This window comes from Protopterus annectens, chromosome 2.part2 (assembly GCF_019279795.1).
Source record: "Protopterus annectens isolate FY-2018-M chromosome 2.part2, PAN1.0, whole genome shotgun sequence".
Classification (NCBI taxonomy): Eukaryota; Metazoa; Chordata; order Ceratodontiformes; family Protopteridae; genus Protopterus; species Protopterus annectens.
The window spans coordinates 461,656,702-461,681,092 of record NC_056730.1 but is presented as its reverse complement, the minus strand read 5'-3'; the positions used below and the strand labels follow the sequence as shown (position 1 = coordinate 461,681,092).

General features: G+C 37.7%; 1 protein-coding gene across 1 annotated transcript in view; it reads left to right on the top strand.

The window, feature by feature from the left end:
* The first annotated feature begins 9,151 nt into the window (after positions 1-9,151).
* Positions 9,152-24,391, top strand: part of ANKRD31 (ankyrin repeat domain 31) — a 313,751-nt gene continuing 298,511 nt past the window's right edge. The window contains exon 1 of the mRNA XM_044063955.1: positions 9,152-9,285. The gene's annotated coding sequence lies outside the window, so the exon portion shown is untranslated. The remainder of the gene's footprint in view (positions 9,286-24,391) is intronic.

The window sequence follows — 24,391 nt, the reverse complement described above, 5'->3', positions numbered from 1 at the left end:
CAGAATGACATAATTTCTTGTCATCTGACTTTTAGTTCCCAGGCCCAAAACAACAATTGATGGCAACTGGTAGCATTTAGCATCTACTTGTGAAAATACATAGACAAGGGCTTCTCCTCAGATCTCTGTCAGATGCCGGAAGTCTTAAAACAATTGCATTCCTTCATGCTTTCAAGACAAGTAATTAATTCACCCTAAAGGCAATATAGAAAGTTTCCCAGTACAGACATTGCATCTGTTGCTGTATTGAAAACTGTAAGATACCATAGTTTATGGCCTAGCCATAAAGTAATTTAATTTCAAGTTTTTTTTCTAAAACTTACTAGACTAAGGTTAACCTCCTGTATCTCATTTTCCACTTTTAAAATATATACTTTTAAACTGTTACAATAGTGCATGTACAATTCTGTTCTTTTCCAGTAGGGCACACTGTGGATCCATTTTAAACTAAAGCTTTTGCAAATACCCTTTTCAACACACACATCTATACAAGCAGTTTGATATACATGACATACAGTTCTATTGCATTTGTAACACAAGCATCTTACAGAAATCATTTTGATATTCACCAATAACATATATTTTTTTACAACATTCCAGCTAGCTGGGTTGGCAGTTTCTCCTTTCATCACACCATGTAATTGAAATTCTGATTTCAATATGTAATGTATGGTGTTACCTTGTCACATGCCTTTTATGAAGTCTTGTGAAATTATTAACACTGCTAAATAGTGGATGTCTGAAGAATAGTTAAGCCATTGACCAAGACAAAGCTAGTAGAATTTTGGGCATTAGTCCTCATATTGGTAGTGCTAAAATAGACTTTTAAATCACATTTCAATGCCCAATTAAAGCCTAATGACTATTATAATGTAGTATTTTGCAAATAGACTGTGAGGTTAATTAATAATATAATTTTGTTAATTGAGCTTAGCTTAAATGGCTATTTACACGTCTTGGTTTTGTGAAAAAAGGACATGTTTCAGAACACTAGAGGTGGCATTGGAAACTAGTGGAAGAGGGTGATTACTTAATCTGAGAAACCACATGGTCAGATAAGAGATAAAAAGAGAAGTGGGTGGAATGGAGATATGTTAATCAGTCACGTGCTTTGAATTGATTTTTCAGGTAGAGAAAAACATATTTTTTGAAGGTGACAAAAGGAAAGTGACCTAAACAAGTTTCAAACCACCATTGAGGGGAACACAAAATTATCTAGTAAGGATTTTAGATATAGTGATAACAATTTATGTAACTGGAGTATATATTAGTGCTTATCTGGAAATATATCCAACAGACAACGGATTTTCAAAGATTTAAAGTCCCAAAATAGATAAAATGGTTCTCAGCCTATGGGAGACAAAGTGGTATCTCTATATTTACATTTACTGTGCAAGAGGCTCCTCAAGGGTCTATTACAAGAAAACAATAGCTCTTCTAAAAAATAGGTAAGCAGATATTATGTTGTGATGATGGGAGGTAGTGCCTGCTGTACCAGAGAGGGTATGACAGTGCATGTGTAACATATGCCAGCATAGTTAGCTGGAGTTTTGTAAAGCATTTGATGTCATTTGTATATCAAACTGATTTGTACAGATACTTATGTTAGAAATGTATTTGTAAAGCTGCTTGTGTTAAAAGTGCATCAACAATAGGTTCTGCTGGACAGAAAAGAAATATACATTTATATTAGACTGTACTGTTGTAACTGAGGAAATGTATATATGTTAATAGAGGATGCTAGAAGGGAAGGTAAGGGGTTAAGTTCAGCCCAAGCTTACCTTAAGAAAAATAGATTGAAATTAAATGATTTGGTTTAGGCCATAAAGATTTTATCTCACAGGCCTGAATGCAGCCAGAGATGCAATGTCTGATTTGGGATCCTGCTCTTATTGTCCTTAGTGGTGAACTAATTGCTACCCTGGGGTGCCAGAGAAACGCTGGTTCGTCTGTACAAGAAGGATGAAAGTATTAGAATTGTTTTACAGTCTCCAGATGCCTTGGCAAAGTTCTAGATTTGTATTGTGGCACATCTGTGTTAGATTCAGATTCAGCTTCTAGTCAGGGTGGTATAGTGGGAACCACAGAGTCAGGTGACCAGATGTGATGTCATTCTATAGCCAGCACTGAAATTATTTTAGATGTTAGTGAGAGATGTGATAGAGACACTTTGCACTCTGTTTTTGGAAAACTGACATCAAAGCCCACTCACCAACGTCATCTTGCCTTGCTTTAGTAAGTAACCAGGGAATTGTAATTCTTCAGTCAGTTAGGAAAATAGTGAGATTAGCTAAAATTATTGTTTTTCTGTATCTGTCTGAGACTTTCCATCTGTGTTATTTTTTTTATATTTCATGTGAATTGAAACCCTGATGTTTATTATAAATAGATATTCAGTATTTTCATGTTTTGTATATTATTACTTATTATTAAATATATCTACACCTTTCATTGTGGCTGTTTTTTAGAAAACAGTTTAACCTTAGAGGAAGTTGCATTTATTTGGGGACACTATGGGATTCATGCTTCTGAACGTCTTACTGCTTGGCTTGCAGACATTACCATTTATATAGTATTACTTTTACTAAGAGTAATTGGGTACCCTGGTAAGAGTCTTACCTTTCCTAGGTGTGTTTGTGTGTGTGAAAATCAAATCAAAGAGTGTGTGAGTCAGCCACATGGAAGAGGGACACTGAGCACTGGTTTCTGCAGAGAGAAAGGGGGAGTCTTATTTGGGGCCTGGAGAGGAAAACCCAGCCCCAGGACTGAGTGTTCTCTATGTGCTCGTAAGGGAAATTGTAATTGATGCAGAGAGCTGCACTTGAACATACTGTGTATCCATTTTTGTTCCAAGTGAATATTCCCCACTGGAGTCAGTGGTGAGGATTGAGGCTCCTTGATTACTGACCCAGAGGAGGGACGTCACATATGTATGCAGTTATTGTGACGGTTGTTTTGGGAAAAGGAAAAATAGTTTATAGGGGAGTGTAAAAAGTAGAGGGAACCTAATTACAAATGTGAAGTTTATGTTACTGGTGGTATCTTTAATGGGGAGTGAGTCAATAAAAGTAGAGGGTACCAAGAATGATACAGCTTTAATTACAAATTTGAAGTTTATGTTACTGGTGATACCTTTAGTGGGGAGTAAGTCAGTCATTGTCTGTTTGGGTGACTGCCATTTCAGCAAAAATGTTTAATCAAAAGCACTTTTTTGATAGTGGAGAATTCCCTTTTCTCCACAGTAGTGCAAGCTCAGGGTAGGTATAGTTAAGTTCAGGGAGTGGGGGAGCTTTCCCTCCTGCAAAAAAGATTTACTCCCAAGTTTCACTGAAAGTGAAACATTTCTCTGAATATTGTCATGTAAATTGTGTTTATTCTTAACCAATGGATTTACATTATGTGTAGTTTGGTAGTTATTTAAATATTAAATGTTTTTGTATTATTTTTGAAGATTGTAATATTATTGTTCTTAAAAATGTTTTTGTTATACTTTGGAGCTTTTCTCACCAGGCCTCTATTGAAAACGGGTATCTACCCAGCCAAACTTTCTTGGTAATAAAATGTCAATAAATAAACAATAAGTAGCATGTAGACCCTAATTAGCTCCAGCACAAGAGACAAGTAGTATAAAATAGGAGACAGAAAAAAGAAAGTAATATAAGATAGAACTGATCAAGAGTACAGGACAATAGTTTAATGGTAAATATTGGTAATAATTTAATTGCTGTCCATTTGGCAATTGTATATTTTGTCATGGAATGTTAATACGTTGGTACATGGTGGGAGGCAGCAGAAAGTGTTACATTAGGCAAAGCAGGGTCCATAAAGCAATCTTGCAAGAGACATACTTAGGGAAAGATGAACACAATAATTTTATAAGAAAAAGTGGATGGGAGGATACTCTGCTTGAATGTGGTAGATAAGAAAAGAGGAGTTTTGATTCTAGTAAGACAGAATGCTGGAATTCCATCAAAGAAGAACAGGGAGATGCAGTATTGGCTCATGGGCAAGTACTAGGCTAGCTATCCTCATGGGCAATTTCAATCCTAGACAATTTTCCTTCCAAAGGTGAGAATCAGACCCTGTATGTTGTGGCTGTGAGGTTAACATCTTAACCATTATACCAAGCCCAACCCCCCAAATATTGGTGTTGTCCAGAACTTGAACCCAGGACCTGTCACAGCTGAAGTGAAAATCATACCCTTAGACCAACAAGCCACTGTCCAGCAGTTTTTGGCAAATACATAATTGTGAAAGGTGACTGGAGAGGTATAAAGCTAATAGTAGCAGGAATTTATATACCCTCAAGGGCCACAAGAAAATATTTAAGACATATTAACAGAATTGATAACTTTCCACTTAGGTATATTAGTAACTGCTGGGGGCTGGAATAGTGTAGATAGTAAAGTAGATGTAGTGTGAGGACCCAGGAAGTATAGAAAACCTCCAGGGGGTAAATTCCAAGAAAATTATATGAAAGCTTTCAGATTAGGAAATATAATTAAAATCATGAGAAGGGAAGTTGTATTTCCCCATTTTTCATGAAACTACAGTAATTGGGCTAGATTAGATAGATGCTGTGTTTCAAAAGAGTTCAGTAAGATGGTGTATGAAATGGAAACACACCCAGTATTTGTATCTGATCATGCACCACTTGCAGTTACACTGCAAAGGTATGTAAACAGACAAAGGGAAAGACACTGGCACTTTCCAACACATCTTTAGAGGCAAAAAACAATTTGCAGAATGACTAGAACAACGTTCTGTAAATAAGGTTAATTTAGTAAATTAAAACAAGTGGAAACAACCGTATATACAGTACCAAATAAATTCCAACAAAAATGGTCCAGGCGACACAGGGAGGTGGTAATGAAACAGTCTTTTTTTATTCAAAATTCACCACAGGTGCTTTCACCCTGACTCAATTGCAGGGCTTTTTCAAGTACAAAGGAAACACAAAATACCCCTCCTATTTAACTTCCCCTAGATAAAAAGTGCGCCAAAATTTTTAAAGCTGTATGTACCCTAATTACATTTGCATCATAAAAAGTTCACAAAATGCATAGTAAAAATCCCTTCCTATCCATCAAGGTAAATACACATAAAAAACTTATAAAAAACAGTTTTATACAAATTAAAATATACACATATTACTAAACAATGTCCCCCAATATCAAAGTCAAAAGACAACCTGGTCCTCCTCAAATGGGAACTTCAGTACCTGTTTAACTCGGTCTATTGGGAGAACATTAGGGTATATCGTCGCTTTTTGGATGATATATTTATCATCTGGGAAGGTCTAGTGAATACCATTACTAACTTTCTTGAATTCCTTAATTCAACTACCAGCTTTTTAAAATTTACATTCAGGTTTGACCAATCAGGAATTAATTATTTAGATGTAAGGCTGGATAAAATTGATGGAGGTTTAAAATCTAGGATTCACAGGAAAAGTACTTTTAGCAATTCCTATCTGCCCTACAACAGTGATCATCCCTGGAAGCAGAAAAAAAGTATTGTGAAGGGACAGATGATTAGAGCAGCGAGAATGACTTTGGAAAGAGTAGACTTTTTATCTGAAGTTGAATTTATTTCTGAGTTATTTAAACTGAGAGGTTACAATATTAACCTGATTGAAGAGGTTGTACGTGAGGTTACAGTGGGGTGGGATGTAAGATACCTTCCCCTTTTAGGTAACCCATCACAAGAAACAATCAAGGAAATGAGTACTGGTGACCAAGCCTTTGGGAAAACATTGGTTTTACAGCATAGTTTTGCTTCCAGGGAGATTCAAAAATTAGTTAAAAGGAATTGGAAAATGGTGAAATTTAATAAAAACATTGTAAGTACGGTAGGGGTGAGTCCTAGGTTTGTTTTCAAAACAGGGACCAACTTAAAAAGGCTTTTTGAAAAGAATAACAACAGGACTAGTTCTTTTGAGAATCAAAGTGCGAGAAAAATCTGGAAGATGCGGGTATTGTAAATATATTTATGAAAAAGCAAAGGTCACCTTAGGTAATGTAGCGAAAAACAGTGTGTGGTTTAGAAAGGGTATCTGGTACTACTAAAGGTATAGTTTACCTGGCTTTGTGTTAGGGTTGCCCCAGTTTTTATGTAGGAAAATCAGAAAGGGCACTTAACAAACGTGTTTATGACCACACTTATAACATTAGGAAAAAGAATTTAAATAGTGCATTGTATAGACACTTACATACGGAACCAACTCACCCTGGGTTTCTTTTTGGTATTGTGGAACAAGTTCAGGTGGACCCAAGGGGTGGGTATTGGGAGAATTGGCTTTGTTGTAGGGAGACTTACTGGCAATTAAAATTAAATGCAACCTAACCTCCAGGATTAAATTATCATATTTCCATTAAACCATATCTGGTTAGAAGGTCTGAAAAGTTTTGATGCATTTTTAACTAGTGGGTTTTTCCCAGTATGTCTTTTGACTTTGATATTGTGGGACATTGTTTAGTAATATGTATATATTTTAATCTGTATAAAACTGATTTTTATAAGTTTTTATGTGTATTTACCTTGATGGATAGGAAGGGATTTTACTATGCATTTTGTGAACTTTTTATGATGCAAATGTAATTAGGGTACATACAGCTTTAAAAAATTTGGCACACTTTTTATCTAGGGGAAGTTAAATAGGAGGGGTATTTTGTGTTTCCTTTGTACTTGATGAAGCACTGCAATTGAGTCAGGGTGAAAGCGCTTGTGGTGAATTTTGAATAAAAAAAGATCGTTTCATTACCACCTTCCTGTGTCACCTGGACCATTTTTGTTGGAAGGTTAATTTAGTGCAGAAGTGGGACAAATGCTAACTGGAAATCAGAAGATTGACAAGCTGTAAAGCTATGTAAATTTGGGTGAAAGCTAATAAAAGTGTAAGGTAATAATATTAAACTGAATGATTTACAAGGGAGGAAAGGAAGGAGGGAGAAGAGTTTTGACAGAGTCAGCTGGGAATTAAAAAAAAATCTAGAAACACCTGGCTTCCCCATACAAACGATAGATGTAATATTTAATATGTATTGGGGACAACAGATAGAATAAAATGTGTGGATGGCCTTTTGAAGTCAATAATGTTGACTAGGGGCACCTAAAAAGGATGCCCTCTCTCGCCATTATTGTTTGCACTCTTTTTGCAACCACTGACGGGGGGCATAAGGAAATCAAATGTTAAAGGGCATGAAATGGGATTGGACAAGAAAAGATAGCCCCTTTTCAGATTACATTATATTGTATCTTTCAGAATGAGAAAGAGACCCTGAAAAGTTCTTCCTCATAGTTAAAATAGAAGTTGAGGGGTGACGACTCCTGCCCCAAAATTTATAAGAGAAGCAAGAATGCATCAGGCAGATGAGAGGAGATTATTAAATAAAACATACAGGGCTTTGCTTGAGATACAGAAGGAAGCTAGCTCAAAATTAAAGGGAAAGTGGTATAGGATGGTAGGTGACAATATATCAGCAAGATTAGAGAGAGAGAGAGATACCTAGCTCCAGGTATATGACTAAGTCAAGAAAATGCAGAATGTTTGCATGTAAGTGCTTGCACAAGTATTTTTATACATTCTCTAGGTTTGGAAAAATGTTCCCATCAGTTAGGAATGTGTGCTGGAGATGTGATGAGCACATGAGGGGAACATGGAAGCATGTATTCTGGGAATGAGAAAGACTAAAACAACTAAAACAGGGTTGAGCAGGAAAATAAATCTAATTCTATGGAAGGAGTTAAACTTGACTGCAGGTATGTTTTTGCTTAGTATGAGCATCCAGAAATGTTCTAGGTCAGTTTAGGCTTTGATTACCTTGTTTTTAATACTGGCTAAAAAAAATTATAACAAAAAAATTAATATCTGAAGTCAAAGAAATGCAGCTAGTCACAAGAAAAGTTATGTTAGAATGAAATGGAGGCTAAAAGATATGAGAGCTGAAGAAGACAGTGCAAATTTTGGTGAAAAAAAACAATGGACTTGAAGGTTAGTTAAAATAATTTGGATCTTAAATGAGATGCTATCTTGATATGCTGCTATAGTTGATATCAGGGTTTTCTGGACAATGTATAATTTTTAACTGTGTTTGTATATCGTTTTTTTTCCCTTTCTTATTTTTTTCTTACATGTTCCAAGACTAATATAAATTGTAAAAACGTATAAGAATGTATAAGAGAGAAAGTTAATTGATAGATCAGATTATGCATTAAGCATAAACCACTGGGAATGTTATATAAGATATTGATATAGAGTAAAGCTGGTTTGACAAAAAAATCCAACTTTTAGAAAGCCTGTAATGTGTTTTAAAACCAGATCATGTTACTGTCTTCCTAAACTAAGCAAACAGGCATGTGCCATACAAACCCCAATCAAAACATGTTTAACATGGAGGGTCTTCACCTCCTCATCCCTTGAAGTGGGGACTTTGACCCCTTACCTCATAACCTAAGAATGGCAACTCTTCAGCTGTATAACCACAACTGCAGTGAATTCTCCACTATGCTTCTGTAGTTGATGTAACCCATCATATGTATAGCAGTGACTGATTAACCTTGATTTGGATGTAGACGACCCATGTGGAACATCAACCAGCTATGCAGTCAGTGAACTGCATGGTAACCACAGTTGTATATATACATGTATGGCTATAATGTGTTCTGTAATGGACTACTTTATCACTGCAAAATGTATATTTCATGAACCCCCCCCCCCCCAGAAAACACAATATCTAAGTTTTTTGGGGGGAGTCCCCCATAACCACTCTTGCAGGGAGAACCCAGTACATCTCCTGTTTAATAAAAGAAACTTTAAAGTTGCTTCTTCTCAGCATACGTTATGCAGTGACATCTAGAGCTGCTGACTGACATAGTAGCCATGGATAGTTTATGATAAAATGGATGAGTTCCTAATAATTACCTTTTTAACATTACTCAGTGTGGTAATAATTAGTAATGCTTTGTATGAATAGATCAGTATACTTATTGCTGCATAGTCATGCCTTTAGTGTCTCCTATACTTATACCTCACAGCAACAAGATATGCTTATAAGTGCTGCTAAATCATAGACAAATAACAATATTTTGTAAATTTATGATTTCTGTATCTTCGTCCTAATGCTGGGGATGATTTCTTTTTAGGGTTCATGTCACAATGCTTTTGTTTTATCTGATGGCAGTATTAAAGCCAGTAATGATCAGATCTTCAATAATCCAGTTCAGTGGTTAAAAAGTCTTGTTGGCGAAGAAATTCCGATTAGTAGGAAGTATGCTTTTAACAAGGTAAGGACAAAGTTTATAATCTTGTACTGAAGAAGCCTTATAGGTACTGCAGATTAATATCAATCTTTAAATGAACATCTCACTAATCAGGAAGTCATTTGTCAGAGTCATATACTAGCCCTTCAGCTAAGTTACAGCATTTGCAAAGTTTATAGTTCTTTTCAAAAACAAGTGGTGTTAAGTCCTAAATGTCAATGGTTGTCTAGTCAGTAGGTATTTAGTTTTAAAAAAGCACACATCTATTAAACAAAGTCAATGATCTACACATTGGGATCCCTACCCATTAAATTCTCATGAGCATGCACTTGCACACACACATATGTACACAGACATGTGACAGCACACACACACATGCAGAAAACATATGTATGGGAGCAAGCCCTTCCATATCTCACAGGGAAGGGGCAGGATTCCCAGCTTCCCCCAAACTTATAAAAGCAACTCTGAGATCCCTTAGATTTGAGACCTTCCAGTATAGGTACAGTATTGCACAAACACCCATCTCACACAGACTTCATACAGCCCACACTGACCTTCCAGACACCGGACACTCACCATCTTCCTTTACCTGCATACATCTTACTTGCAAATACAAAATCTAGTCACACAGCAAGCTTCCAACCACACACACACACACACACACACACACACACACACACACACACACACACACACACACACACACTAAACCCTAATCATTCATTTCCTTTTAACCATGCAGGTACACACACATATATCACCAGTGTTTGACCACTCAGACACACACACACATACACAAAATATATCTTTACTACATATACTGTGGCTTCCCCTATACACATTGTGACCTTTCCAAAACAGACTCGCACGCAAGTACATATAGAAATGCATAGTGCTACTGACTGACCACACACACACACACACACACACACACACACACACACACACACACACTCTCAATCACTCACACACGCATGCATACAACACCTGCATTAGACCATATGCATAGCAAATCTCTTTGCTACCTTTTGATTACATGCATACAGACAAAACCTGCATATGCCGCAAACATCAGACCACGCACTATGAACCTCTCCCACATGCAACCCAGCTGTTAAGCCTCATCAACCCAGTACATAGTCAGCTTTAGGCATCAGTGGCCATTATACCAGTGGCAGCTAGGTGCCCCATGATTATTCATGACTGTGTGGGGACCCACTAAAGCAGCAGTTGGTTGCAGGAAAATGCAGTCAGTAATTAGTGAATGACCATGAGGTAAGCACTAGAGATGGGCAGCTCACAGCAATGTATCCCACCACTTACCGGGGTATCTGATGTTGTCCTTTTCATTCGTTCCTCAGCATTTGGGTATCGGATCCTACCTCGGATCTGACTCAGCCGCATAAACTAGACTTTTGGATTAAACTCACAAATTCCTCCCTCTACCCATAATGCCCCAGTCATCTAGCAATACCTCAGATCTCATTTGTCGCCACCTCACACAGATGTGGATCCTTCTCAAACAGCTACATTTGGGTTCTTAAATTTAGTTGTGAGTAGAAAGTATTTTAAAAACTCCTCTTCTAATTTTTCCTATTAATCCTCCTTCTCTTAATTGTTGAGGTTTGTAGCTCCTGTGCGGTAAGCCATGGCTTCTCCTGGTCCGTTTGCCTTCAGGGTAGTGGAGAGGGTCCTCTCTTGACCGAGAGATTTGACTACTCTCTCTCCTCTTTGAATCCTACTGCTCTTCCTCCTTCAGGTCTGAGCTCTGATCCACTCAGACCTACTCCACAGAGATAGCTGGTACCATGTAGCATCCAGACAGTTCTCATTGAGGAATTTCCCCTCTCCTCAGATACGTCTTCAGACCATCCCACTGAAGAGGTCCCCGGTGAAGAAACATGCAAAAGGAGACGCATAGGTTCCCCAATTGAGTCTCCCACTGAAGCTACTGACTTTGATGAAGGGGAAGGGTCCCCCAGATCTCCACTGGATGAAGTTTCCTTCATAGACATCCTTGAGATTGTTAAATAAAAGGTGGATGGTCTTCAGATGCTCCCTCCCTGGAGGAGTAGTTTTTTTCTGGAAGTTTTTGGGTCCGGCCCATCTACATTTTGGGTGAATCCCCTGACAGATGAACTTATTGATTTACTCTCTTGCCAGGCATGGAAAGAACCGGATTCTGTTGAACCTATTCCCGGATACCCAGACAAATTTTTGGTACCACCAAAGGACAGATTGCATTGGAGTAAAGGGGTCAGTGTTGAGGCTATGTTTGTGGTAGCAGCCACCAAAAAGGAGCTAGCAGAGCAGAGTTCCTCAGTTCACCCCCCAATAAAGAGATCAGGGTGTTGGATAGGTTCAGAAAGCACATCTTTGCTTCAGCGACCTTTGCTTTGAGGTCCCTGAATTACTTAGCACACATCACAAGACTACAATGGGATTTAACCAATGAACTCTGCAAATCCATCTCAGAGTCCATGTCTGTGAAGGACTATAAAAGGTAATTTTCACTGCTGGCCACTGTATTGTCTATTTATAATGTGTCCATGAGGTTAATATCCCATGCTGCTGAGGGTACCTCACGGGCTGCCAGTTCAGGCGTAGCTGTTAGGAGACATGTCTGGATGTGTTTATGTGACTTTGCAGAACCTTTTAAGTGTTCTTTCATCAGTGCTTGTTTTGATGGAACATCTTTATTTAACCCAGCTGTGAAAGAAATGCTTTCTTGGAATGACCAGGATGGAAAGACCCTGTCTGCCATAGGGATTTGCTTTTCTACCCCTCAATGGTCCTTTTCCTGTAATCCAAGAGGAGGCAAGAAAATGCGTCACGTGTGGACAACAACTCCAAAGGAAAAAAAAAACTACAATAGGCACTGTAAGAGGTCTAGAAAGCACCCAGAAGTAAACGCAGAAATAAACTATTTATTCCAATACAATCCTTTAACACATTAACTGACTCACAGCTTTTTCATGCCTATACATAGGACTTAGTCAGATATCAAACGAACTATCCACAATTCTTTAAATACAGTTGCAGTTAATTAACTCTAATTGACAAATCACCATTAAAAACAGTTGGAAAAAAGTTTCAGAATAACAATTTTCAAATCACTAACCCAAAACCATTCTGACAGTTAAAACATTCTAAAAAAATTTGAACATATTTATAATACATAAATAAACACATGTATTAAAACATACAAATTTCATCCTACAATTCATGTGAAAAAATGTTATAAGCTAATATAAACATAATCACAAATACAGTCAAGCTGCATTAAAACATGAACCACTACCTCCATCTAGTGTCTTAATGAAGGAAATTTACTAAAAAGTCAAATTAAAACATTTGAATAAACACCCTTATGTGCTAATGCAGACATAATGAAAAAATTTATAATCTGGCTGCTCTAAGCTTAAGGACGGGGCAAGGGAGACATATTCATGTAAACCAGGGACTCTGCTGGTTTCCAGAAAAAGTTGCCATTATATCTCCCTGTATTCTGTCCTTGTCTTCCATGGTCCCCCTCTAGGGTCCTGTATTATTTATTCGTATACCGAAAAGTAAATGTCGCCTACTTACAAATTAAGGTATGCTTGAATAAAGCCTTTGTACCTTCTTTAATCCTAATTTCTTACATTAGTTCGTATAGCCTTCTTCTGAGCTTGCGTTCAGTTTTCCCTACATAAAATGCATCACATTTTGACACAAGTCAAGGTAAATAACTCCTACACTATCACAATTCGTGAAGGTCCTAGCCTCTATGTATTTATTTCTACTTTTAACATGTAGAGTTTTACAATTTGATACAAAGGGACACTGAGTGCAAGCTCCACACTTAAATGTACCAACTCTTCTCTTATTAAAAACCTTGCACTTATAATTATCATGCTCTAAAATGTCCTTAATGTTGTATGTTTTCTTAAATACAAATTTAATAGGCTGCTTGAAAATTGTGTCTAGAGCTGAAAAGCTAGCAAATCTCTTCCATAGTAATATTTTTAATAAGGTTTGCTTCACAATTGTGGTTGAAAACTAAGGCCCCTTTTTATTTTTTACACTCCTGCCTGTCAATTTCAAAACACTGATGTTCTGGTACTTTGGTACTTACAAATTCTTTCCATAAAATAGGGGCAAATTTGTCTTTTCTAACTTCCTTAACCTCCTTTAACACTTCTTCCACCAGTAATGATGGTATTTTCTCTCCAGAAATATATTTTTTTAATAATGCACATTTATTACTAAAATATTGATCACTAGTAGTCATTCTCGATGCCCAAATGAATTGTCCTTTGACAATACTTCTCTTTTACCTATAAGGATGGGCACTAGTATAGTAAAGGTAGGAGTATATGTCTCGTTCCAATATCCTCTAGATTTAAATCCCTGTGGATGTTCAACTTTCTGTATATTTACATCCAAGTAGTTCATTGAATCTTTAGAAATGCTGTAGGTAAACTTAAGAAAGTCAGTGGTGGAACCTATAAACTCCCTAATTCTTTTCCTCTGGACCACTCCAAAAATACATATATTGTCCAAATATCATTTACAGTATTTTAAATATTTAAGAAATGGGGATTTAAACACAAATTTATTTTCTCAAACCTGTACTACTATATTCACATAGGTGGGGGCACAACATGCCCCCATTGCCACCCCACTTTCCTGTTTGTAATATTCACCATCAAAATGAATAAAATTATTCTTAAGTGCTAACTCCATTAATTCAACACACACCCTAAATTCATTATCATTCAGGCCTCTCACTTCCCTTAGGGCTTCTTCAAATCATTCTAGCTCAAGTGTCATGTGGCATAACAGAGAATAAGTCTACAATATCTATCATCAGAAGAATCAACTCCTCATCATATAATTCGGCTCTAATACTTTTTTTAGGAAATCCCACAAGCCTTTTAAGATCCCTGCATGATCAATCCATATCTTCTTTAGTTTATTATCCAGATATTTTGCTAAAGGGTAAGTCTTTGACCCATTTTCGGCCACAATGGGCATAAGTGGAGGATCTATCACATTCTTATGGACTTTGGAGATTCTAAAAATAGATGGGATGGTAGGTCTTTCTATCCACAAATAATTAATTACATGCATCCTTATCTATCATACCTTCAAATAAATATTCCTTGAGAGTGAAGTCTATTGTGTAACAAGCCACATTTACTTCAGTTTTTGAAACCCTAGAGTATTTGTCTTCGTTGTTCAAAATGTCCATCATTATACCCACATAGAGCATATTATCCATCAATACTATCCTAGCCCTCTTGTCTGGATTCATAACTCTAATTTGTTTATTATTTCTCAATTCTTCCACTAAAAGCCTTTCTTCTGATGGGAGGTTAGAGAAAATTTTGTTATGCTGTAAAGCCTCTGTAAGTTCCTTCTTTACTACATTTTCAAAATTCTTAAGTTGGGAGTGGACTGCTGGGGAAAATGCTTTTCTTTTTAAGGATCTTTCCTAAATTCTCCTCCAAAGAATTCTCTAAGAACATAAGTTCTAGATTTTTCTTCCTAATAAATAATATCAGATATATTAATGCATGACTAGTATCACTCTTCTTGTTAGGAATGAACTTCAGACCTTTATTAAACAACTTAAAATAGATTTTATTCACTTCACAACTATAATTAAATGTATTAAAATTGCGATAGGTAAATTTGTAGCCATCCTGCAAAATCTGCTCTTCTCTAGTCAAGGACCTCTCCCTAGGCACTTCTTCTGTATTGCCATTAATAAACAATCCCCGCTTTAAACTCTCCTCTCAGGTGGTACCCTACCCCTGTTTTTGTAATTTTAATAAACTGTGTTCTTGTTTTTTAACCTTTCCGTCCTACTTATAGGAGGACATTTTAAAGGATCATAAATGTCAAATTGATTGTTATTGTCATAGTGTTCGTGTGACTTAGTCATTCACCTAGAAATACTTTCTTCTTCCCCTCCTCTGTCGATAATAAGCCTTATAATCCAAGGATGTTTTAACAATCCTATCATATTGGAAAGGGGGACCCTGGGGGCTGTAGGCTTAGGGTAACAACACCCCTGTTCATATTCTAACCGATCTCTTTCAAGTTTTTTATATTTCCTTTTGATTAGAACTTAGTAGGAAGTATGCTTTTAACAAGGTAAGGACAAAGTTTATAATCTTGTACTGAAGAAGCCTTATAGGTACTGCAGATTAATATCAATCTTTAAATGAACATCTCACTAATCAGGAAGTCATTTGTCAGTCATATACTAGCCCTTCAGCTAAGTTACAGCATTTGCAAAGTTTATAGTTCTTTTCAAAAAACAAGTGGTGTTAAGTCCTAAATGTCAATGGTTGTCTAGTCAGTAGGTATTTAGTTTTAAAAAAGCACACATCTATTAAACAAAGTCAATGATCTACACATTGGGATCCCTACCCATTAAATTCTCATGAGCATGCACTTGCACACACACATATGTACACAGACATGTGACAGCACACACACACATGCAGAAAACATATGTATGGGAGCAAGCCCTTCCATATCTCACAGGGAAGGGGCAGGATTCCCAGCTTCCCCCAAACTTATAAAAGCAACTCTGAGATCCCTTAGATTTGAGACCTTCCAGTATAGGTACAGTATTGCACAAACACCCATCTCACACAGACTTCATACAGCCCACACTGACCTTCCAGACACCGGACACTCACCATCTTCCTTTACCTGCATACATCTTACTTGCAAATACAAAATCTAGTCACACAGCAAGCTTCCAACCACACACACACACACACACACACACACACACACACACACACACACACACACACACACACACACACTAAACCCTAATCATTAATTTCCTTTTAACCATGCAGGTACACACACATATATCACCAGTGTTTGACCACTCAGACACACACACACATGCACAAAATATATCTTTACTACATATACTGTGGCTTCCCCTATACACATTGTGACCTTTCCAAAACAGACTCGCACGCAAGTACATATAGAAATGCATAGTGCTACTGACTGACCACACACACACACACACACACACACACACACACACACACACACACACACACACACACACACTCTCAATCACTCACACACGCATGCATACAACACCTGCATTAGACCATATGCATAGCAAATCTCTTTGCTACCTTTTGATTACATGCATACAGACAAAACCTGCATATGCCGCAAACATCAGACCACGCACTATGAACCTCTCCCACATGCAACCCAGCTGTTAAGCCTCATCAACCCAGTACATAGTCAGCTTTAGGCATCAGTGGCCATTATACCAGTGGCAGCTAGGTGCCCCATGATTATTCATGACTGTGTGGGGACCCACTAAAGCAGCAGTTGGTTGCAGGAAAATGCAGTCAGTAATTAGTGAATGACCATGAGGTAAGCACTAGAGATGGGCAGCTCACAGCAATGTATCCCACCACTTACCGGGGTATCTGATGTTGTCCTTTTTATTCGTTCCTCAGCATTTGGGTATCGGATCCTACCTCGGATCTGACTCAGCCGCATAAACTAGACTTTTGGATTAAACTCACAAATTCCTCCCTCTACCCATAATGCCCCAGTCATCTAGCAATACCTCAGATCTCATTTGTCGCCACCTCACACAGATGTGGATCCTTCTCAAACAGCTACATTTGGGTTCTTAAATTTAGTTGTGAGTAGAAAGTATTTTAAAAACTCCTCTTCTAATTTTTCCTATTAATCCTCCTTCTCTTAATTGTTGAGGTTTGTAGCTCCTGTGCGGTAAGCCATGGCTTCTCCTGGTCCGTTTGCCTTCAGGGTAGTGGAGAGGGTCCTCTCTTGACCGAGAGATTTGACTACTCTCTCTCCTCTTTGAATCCTACTGCTCTTCCTCCTTCAGGTCTGAGCTCTGATCCACTCAGACCTACTCCACAGAGATAGCTGGTACCATGTAGCATCCAGACAGTTCTCATTGCGAAATTTCCCCTCTCCTCAGATACGTCTTCAGACCATCCCACTGAAGAGGTCCCCGGTGAAGAAACATGCAAAAGGAGACGCATAGGTTCCCCAATTGAGTCTCCCACTGAAGCTACTGACTTTGATGAAGGGGAAGGGTCCCCCAGATCTCCACTGGATGACGTTTCCTTCATAGACATCCTTGAGATTGTTAAATAAAAGGTGGATGGTCTTCAGATGCTCCCTCCCTGGAGGAGTAGTTTTTTTCTGGAAGTTTTTGGGTCCGGCCCATCTACATTTTGGGTGAATCCCCTGACAGATGAACTTATTGATTTACTCTCTTGCCAGGCATGGAAAGAACCGGATTCTGTTGAACCTATTCCCGGATGCCCAGACAAATTTTTGGTACCACCAAAGGACAGATTGCATTGGAGTAAAGGGGTCAGTGTTGAGGCTATGTTTGTGGTAGCAGCCACCAAAAAGGAGCTAGCAGAGCAGAGTACTTCAGTTCACCCCCTAATAAAGAGATCAGGGTGTTGGATAGGTTCAGAAAGCACATCTTTGCTTCAGCGACCTTTGCTTTGAGGTCCCTGAATTACTTAGCACACATCACAAGACTACAATGGGATTTAACCAATGAACTCTGCAAATCCATCTCAGAGTCCATGTCTGTGAAGGACTATAAAAGGTAATTTTCACTGCTGGCCACTGTATTGTCTATTTATAATGTGTCCATGAGGTTAATATCCCATGCTGCTGAGGGTACCTCACGGGCTGCCAGTTCAGGCGTAGCTGTTAGGAGACATGTCTGGATGTGTTTATGTGACTTTGCAGAACCTTTTAAGTGTTCTTTCATCAGTGCTTGTTTTGATGGAACATCTTTATTTAACCCAGCTGTGAAAGAAATGCTTTCTTGGAATGACCAGGATGGAAAGACCCTGTCTGCCATAGGGATTTGCTTTTCTACCCCTCAATGGTCCTTTTCCTGTAATCCAAGAGGAGGCAAGAAAATGCGTCACGTGTGGACAACAACTCCAAAGGAAAAAAAAAACTACAATAGGCACTGTAAGAGGTCTAGAAAGCACCCAGAAGTAAAGGCAGAAATAAACTATTTATTCCAATACAATCCTTTAACACATTAACTGACTCACAGCTTTTTCATACCTATACATAGGACTTAGTCAGATATCAAACGAACTATCCACAATTCTTTAAATACAGTTGCAGTTAATTAACTCTAATTGACAAATCACCATTAAAAACAGTTGGAAAAAAGTTTCAGAATAACAATTTTCAAATCACTAACCCAAAACCATTCTGACAGTTAAAACATTCTAAAAAAATTTGAACATATTTATAATACATAAATAAACACATGTATTAAAACATACAAATTTCATCCTACAATTCATGTGAAAAAATGTTATAAGCTAATATAAACATAATCACAAATACAGTCAAGCTGCATTAAAACATGAACCACTACCTCCATCTAGTGTCTTAATGAAGGAAATTTACTAAAAAGTCAAATTAAAACATTTGAATAAACACCCTTATGTGCTAATGCAGACATAATGAAAAAATGTATAATCTGGCTGCTCTAAGCTTAAGGACGGGGCAAGGGAGACATATTCATGTAAACCAGGGACTCTGCTGGTTTCCAGAAAAAGTTGCCATTGTATCTCCCTGTATTCTGTCCTTGTCTTCCATGGTCTCCCTCTAGGGTCCTGTATTATTTATTCGTATACCGAAAAGTAAATGTCGCCTACTTACAAATTAAGGTATGCTTGAATAAAGCCTTTGTACCTTCTTTAATCCTAATTTCTTACATTAGTTCGTATAGCCTTCTTCTGAGCTTGCGTCCAGTTTTCCCTACATAAAATGCATCACATTTTGACACAAGTCAAGGTAAATAACTCCTACACTATCACAATTCGTGAAGGTCCTAGCCTCTATGTATTTATTTCTACTTTTAACATGTAGAGTTTTACAATTTGATACAAAGGGACACTGAGTGCAAGCTCCACACTTAAATGTACCAACTCTTCTCTTATTAAAAACCTTGCACTTATAATTATCATGCTCTAAAATGTCCTTAATGTTGTATGTTTTCTTAAATACAAATTTAATAGGCTGCTTGAAAATTGTGTCTAGAGCTGAAAAGCTAGCAAATCTCTTCCATAGTAATATTTTTAATAAGGTTTGCTTCACAATTGTGGTTGAAAACTAAGGCCCCTTTTTATTTTTTACACTCCTGCCTGTCAATTTCAAAACACTGATGTTCTGGTACTTTGGTACTTACAAATTCTTTCCATAAAATAGGGGCAAATTTGTCTTTTCTAACTTCCTTAACCTCCTTTAACACTTCTTCCACCAGTAATGATGGTATTTTCTCTCCAGAAATATATATTTTTAATAATGCACATTTATTACTAAAATATTGATCACTAGTAGTCATTCTCGATGCCCAAATGAATTGTCCTTTGACAATACTTCTCTTTTACCTATAAGGATGGGCACTAGTATAGTAAAGGTAGGAGTATATGTCTCGTTCCAATATCCTCTAGATTTAAATCCCTGTGGATGTTCAACTTTCTGTATATTTACATCCAAGTAGTTCATTGAATCTTTAGAAATGCTGTAGGTAAACTTAAGAAAGTCAGTGGTGGAACCTATAAACTCCCTAATTCTTTTCCTCTGGACCACTCCAAAAATACATATATTGTCCAAATATCATTTACAGTATTTTAAATATTTAAGAAATGGGGATTTAAACACAAATTTATTTTCTCAAACCTGTACTACTATATTCACATAGGTGGGGGCACAACATGCCCCATTGCCACCACTTTCCTGTTTGTAATATTCACCATCAAAATGAATAAAATTATTCTTAAGTGCTAACTCCATTAATTCAACACACACCCTAAATTCATTATCATTCAGGCCTCTCACTTCCCTTAGGGCTTCTTCAAATCATTCTAGCTCAAGTGTCATGTGGCATAACAGAGAATAAGTCTACAATATCTATCATCAGAAGAATCAACTCCTCATCATATAATTCGGCTCTAATACTTTTTTTAGGAAATCCCACAAGCCTTTTAAGATCCCTGCATGATCAATCCATATCTTCTTTAGTTTATTATCCAGATATTTTGCTAAAGGGTAAGTCTTTGACCCATTTTCGGCCACAATGGGCATAAGTGGAGGATCTATCACATTCTTATGGACTTTGGAGATTCTAAAAATAGATGGGATGGTAGGTCTTTCTATCCACAAATAATTAATTACATGCATCCTTATCTATCATACCTTCAAATAAATATTCCTTGAGAGTGAAGTCTATTGTGTAACAAGCCACATTTACTTCAGTTTTTGAAACCCTAGAGTATTTGTCTTCGTTGTTCAAAATGTCCATCATTATACCCACATAGAGCATATTATCCATCAATACTATCCTAGCCCTCTTGTCTGGATTCATAACTCTAATTTGTTTATTATTTCTCAATTCTTCCACTAAAAGCCTTTCTTCTGATGGGAGGTTAGAGAAAATGTTGTTATGCTGTAAAGCCTCTGTAAGTTCCTTCTTTACTACATTTTCTTAAGTTGGGAGGGGACTGCTGGGGAAAATGCTTTTCTTTTTAAGGATCTTTCCTAAATTCTCCTCCAAAGAATTCTCTAAGAACATAAGTTCTAGATTTTTCTTCCTAATAAATAATATCAGATATATTAATGCATGACTAGTATCACTCTTCTTGTTAGGAATGAACTTCAGACCTTTATTAAACAACTTAAAATAGATTTTATTCACTTCACAACTATAATTAAATGTATTAAAATTGCGATAGGTAAATTTGTAGCCATCCTGCAAAATCTGCTCTTCTCTAGTCAAGGACCTCTCCCTAGGCACTTCTTCTGTATTGCCATTAATAAACAATCCCGCTTTAAACTCTCCTCTCAGGTGGTACCCTACCCCTGTTTTTGTAATTTTAATAAACTGTGTTCTTGTTTTTTAACCTTTCCGTCCTACTTATAGGAGGACATTTTAAAGGATCATAAATGTCAAATTGATTGTTATTGTCATAGTGTTCGTGTGACTTAGTCATTCACCTAGAAATACTTTCTTCTTCCCCTCCTCTGTCGATAATAAGCCTTATAATCCAAGGATGTTTTAACAATCCTATCATATTGGAAAGGGGGACCCTGGGGACTGTAGGCTTAGGGTAACAACACCCCTGTTCATATTCTAACCGATCTCTTTCAAGTTTTTTATATTTCCTTTTGATTAGAAAAGAACACTTTTCTTCTATATTGGTCTTAATACAATCATATTTCTCCCTATCTTCTACTCTGTACATTAAATCATTACTAATAACATTTATTAGTAAATTCAGTGTATTCAAAAAGTTTCATCTCTCGGTCTTATTCTGCTTAATTATAGCTCCCATAATATCAAAACTATATGTACCAAAAATCTTGAGAAGCTTTAGATGAAATTCAGAGTCTTCTATCACATTATTGGGATACTTGTAAACTAAGTCCTTTAAGGACCACACCTCTATTAATACAGTCTTTCAGATGTTCATTGTCTGTACCTAAGGTTTTGTATTTAAGCATAAAATCTTGCAGCCTATTAACATGGTATGATATGAAACCATTTCCTCTGATGCATCCAACAATTTTCATCATTAACAATAGAATATTTACTGTTTAACCAATCTTCCCACAAGTGGGAAGACACGGGGTTAACATTACAGTCTTTAGAAGAAGAACTAGCAAAACAGTCACCATTTTGTTTAGTCAATTTTTCTTTAGATGCTCATCGTTCTTCTGTACTCCTCTACTGCCAGTACTGGACTGGCCCTCTGGTAGAGTAGTAAATATATTGGGAAGTCCAATGCACTGTGGTGGACTATAAAAGGTAATCTTCACAGGTGGCCACTCTATTGTGTTTTTCCAGTGTGTCAATGAGGTTAATATCCCATGCTGCAGAGGGTACCTAAAGGGTTGCCAATTCAGGCATAGCTGTTAATAGGCATGCCTGGATGCATTTATGTGACTTTGCAGAGCCTTTCAAGTCTTCCTTCATCAGTGCTTCTTTTGCTAGAACATCTTTATTTGGCCCAGCTGTGAAAGAAATGCTTTCCTGGAGTGAAGAGGATGGAGAGACCCTGTCTGCTGTAGGGATTCACTTTTCTACCCCTCAGTGGTCCTTTTGCTGTAATCCAAGAGGAGGAAAGAAAATGTGGTTCCTTAAGTTCCAGGGATCTTTCCAGGATTCACACAGGGACAACAATTCCAGAGGCAGAGGGGACTTCAAATGGAAGATGCCATCCTCATGGCAGGATAGGCCCACAGAACCAGGGTTTCTGATATTCTTGTTTGCATAAACCTTTTCAGCATACCTGAAGGGTTGTCCGACTACCAACCTCTGGGGGCTGAGCTTCTATAACTAAAGATTCTTGGGTGCTGAAAATAATATCCACAGGTTATTACATACCATTTTTCCTGATTCCCCCAAATAAAAGAAGGCTTCCCGATGTCCTACCCAGTCAGAGAGAAGCTGAAGCTCAAGAGAGTCAAAAGCTGCTAGACAAGAGTCACCCAGGAGGTAAGCTTACTCAATGTTCTTTGTAGTGCTCAAGAAAAATGGGGACATGAAACTAATTCTGGATCTATTTTAAACTGAACCAATTTGTGAAGAAGTCAAAGTTCAGACTGGTCACAGTTCAGTCCATTCTGCCTCTTTTCCACAAGGACGATTAGATATGCTCAATCAATCTGCAGGATGCGTACTATCACATCAAGATGAACAGACAAGCCTGAAGATTTCTGACTTTTGGTTGGGAGCTAGTAACTGTCACTTCAGAGCCTTGCCCTTTGGGCTCACCACAGCCCCCAGAGCATTGACTAAGTGTATGGCAGTGGTAGCAGCTCACCTGAGACTGCAAGATTCTGAGTTTTTCCATATCTAGACCACTGGCTTCTCACCACCCCAACCAGGCATCTCCTAGAGCAGTCCTGGGACTATTTGGTCCAACTTTGTTAAAGGCTAGGCATTTCAGTCAACACCTCCAAATCTCATGTACAACCTATACAGAGCCTGCAGTTCACAGGTGCTCAGTTGAACACATTAAGTCAGATAGCCCTCCTTCCTTTACATCATGTGAACACAATCAAGTTTTAAGCACAGCAAATTCAGGTTCCTAGCACGTCATCGAACTTTTACAAGTTCGAACCACATATGGTTGAGACCATATGTTTGAATTTGTAAAAGTTCAAGCATGTGAATGGAAATCTCCATAGGAGGAGGTTTCCATTCACTTCAATGTGGTGCGATCTCCGAGTTGGTATATTTAAGTAGTGGGGGGTGTGGGACTGCAGGGAGGCTTGCCCCCTGCTTACAACAGTTTATTTTGTTGTCCGTTGTTTTTTTTTTTTTTTTTAGGTAGTCAAAGCTATGTAACTTCGAACATAATGGTGCGACCATTAGGTGTTCGAAGTTACATAACTTTGACTATGTGATATAGACCCGCAAATTCTTGTTCACCCTTCTCCTCCCCCCAGACTTTTCCTTCAGTCTCTAGGTTTGATGGCAGTGACCATAACCTTAGATGTTAAGTTGTCTATCTCGCCTTCATTCTTGCTGGATGGGTTCGGAGCCGACCTCGGCTCCGACTCGGCCACTCTAAAAGCTCGAGAGTTGGTTCCACCGGCTCGAGGCTCCCCTTATATCCCACAATGCTAGGCGTGAGTTACCTCAGATCTCGTTTGCCGCTACAGCGATCGAGGTGTTGGTTTTTCTACCGGCTTGTTGGTAAGTGTATTTCTGTAAAATTAGAATACTTAAACCCCTATATTTTTAAGTTTAACTACTTTTCCCTTAGTTTAGTGGATTTCTACCCTTGTTTTTCGGAAAATCCGTTTTTCCCACAAGAACTTTAAAGTTCTCTCTCGGGCCTTCTGGCCTTTCCCCATTCCCTAGTGGTGTGTGTGTGTTGTTCTTAATTAAAACTTTTAGTTAATTGTTTTATTTTTGAGTTTTAAAACAAGATTAGTGTAATCAGTGTGTCTGACTGAGTGTGTGTGATTACACTTTCTTGTCTAGGATGTCTAAAGACACAAAGGTCTCAGGCTACAAGAAGTGTGATGCATGCTGTCAGAAAATGTCTCT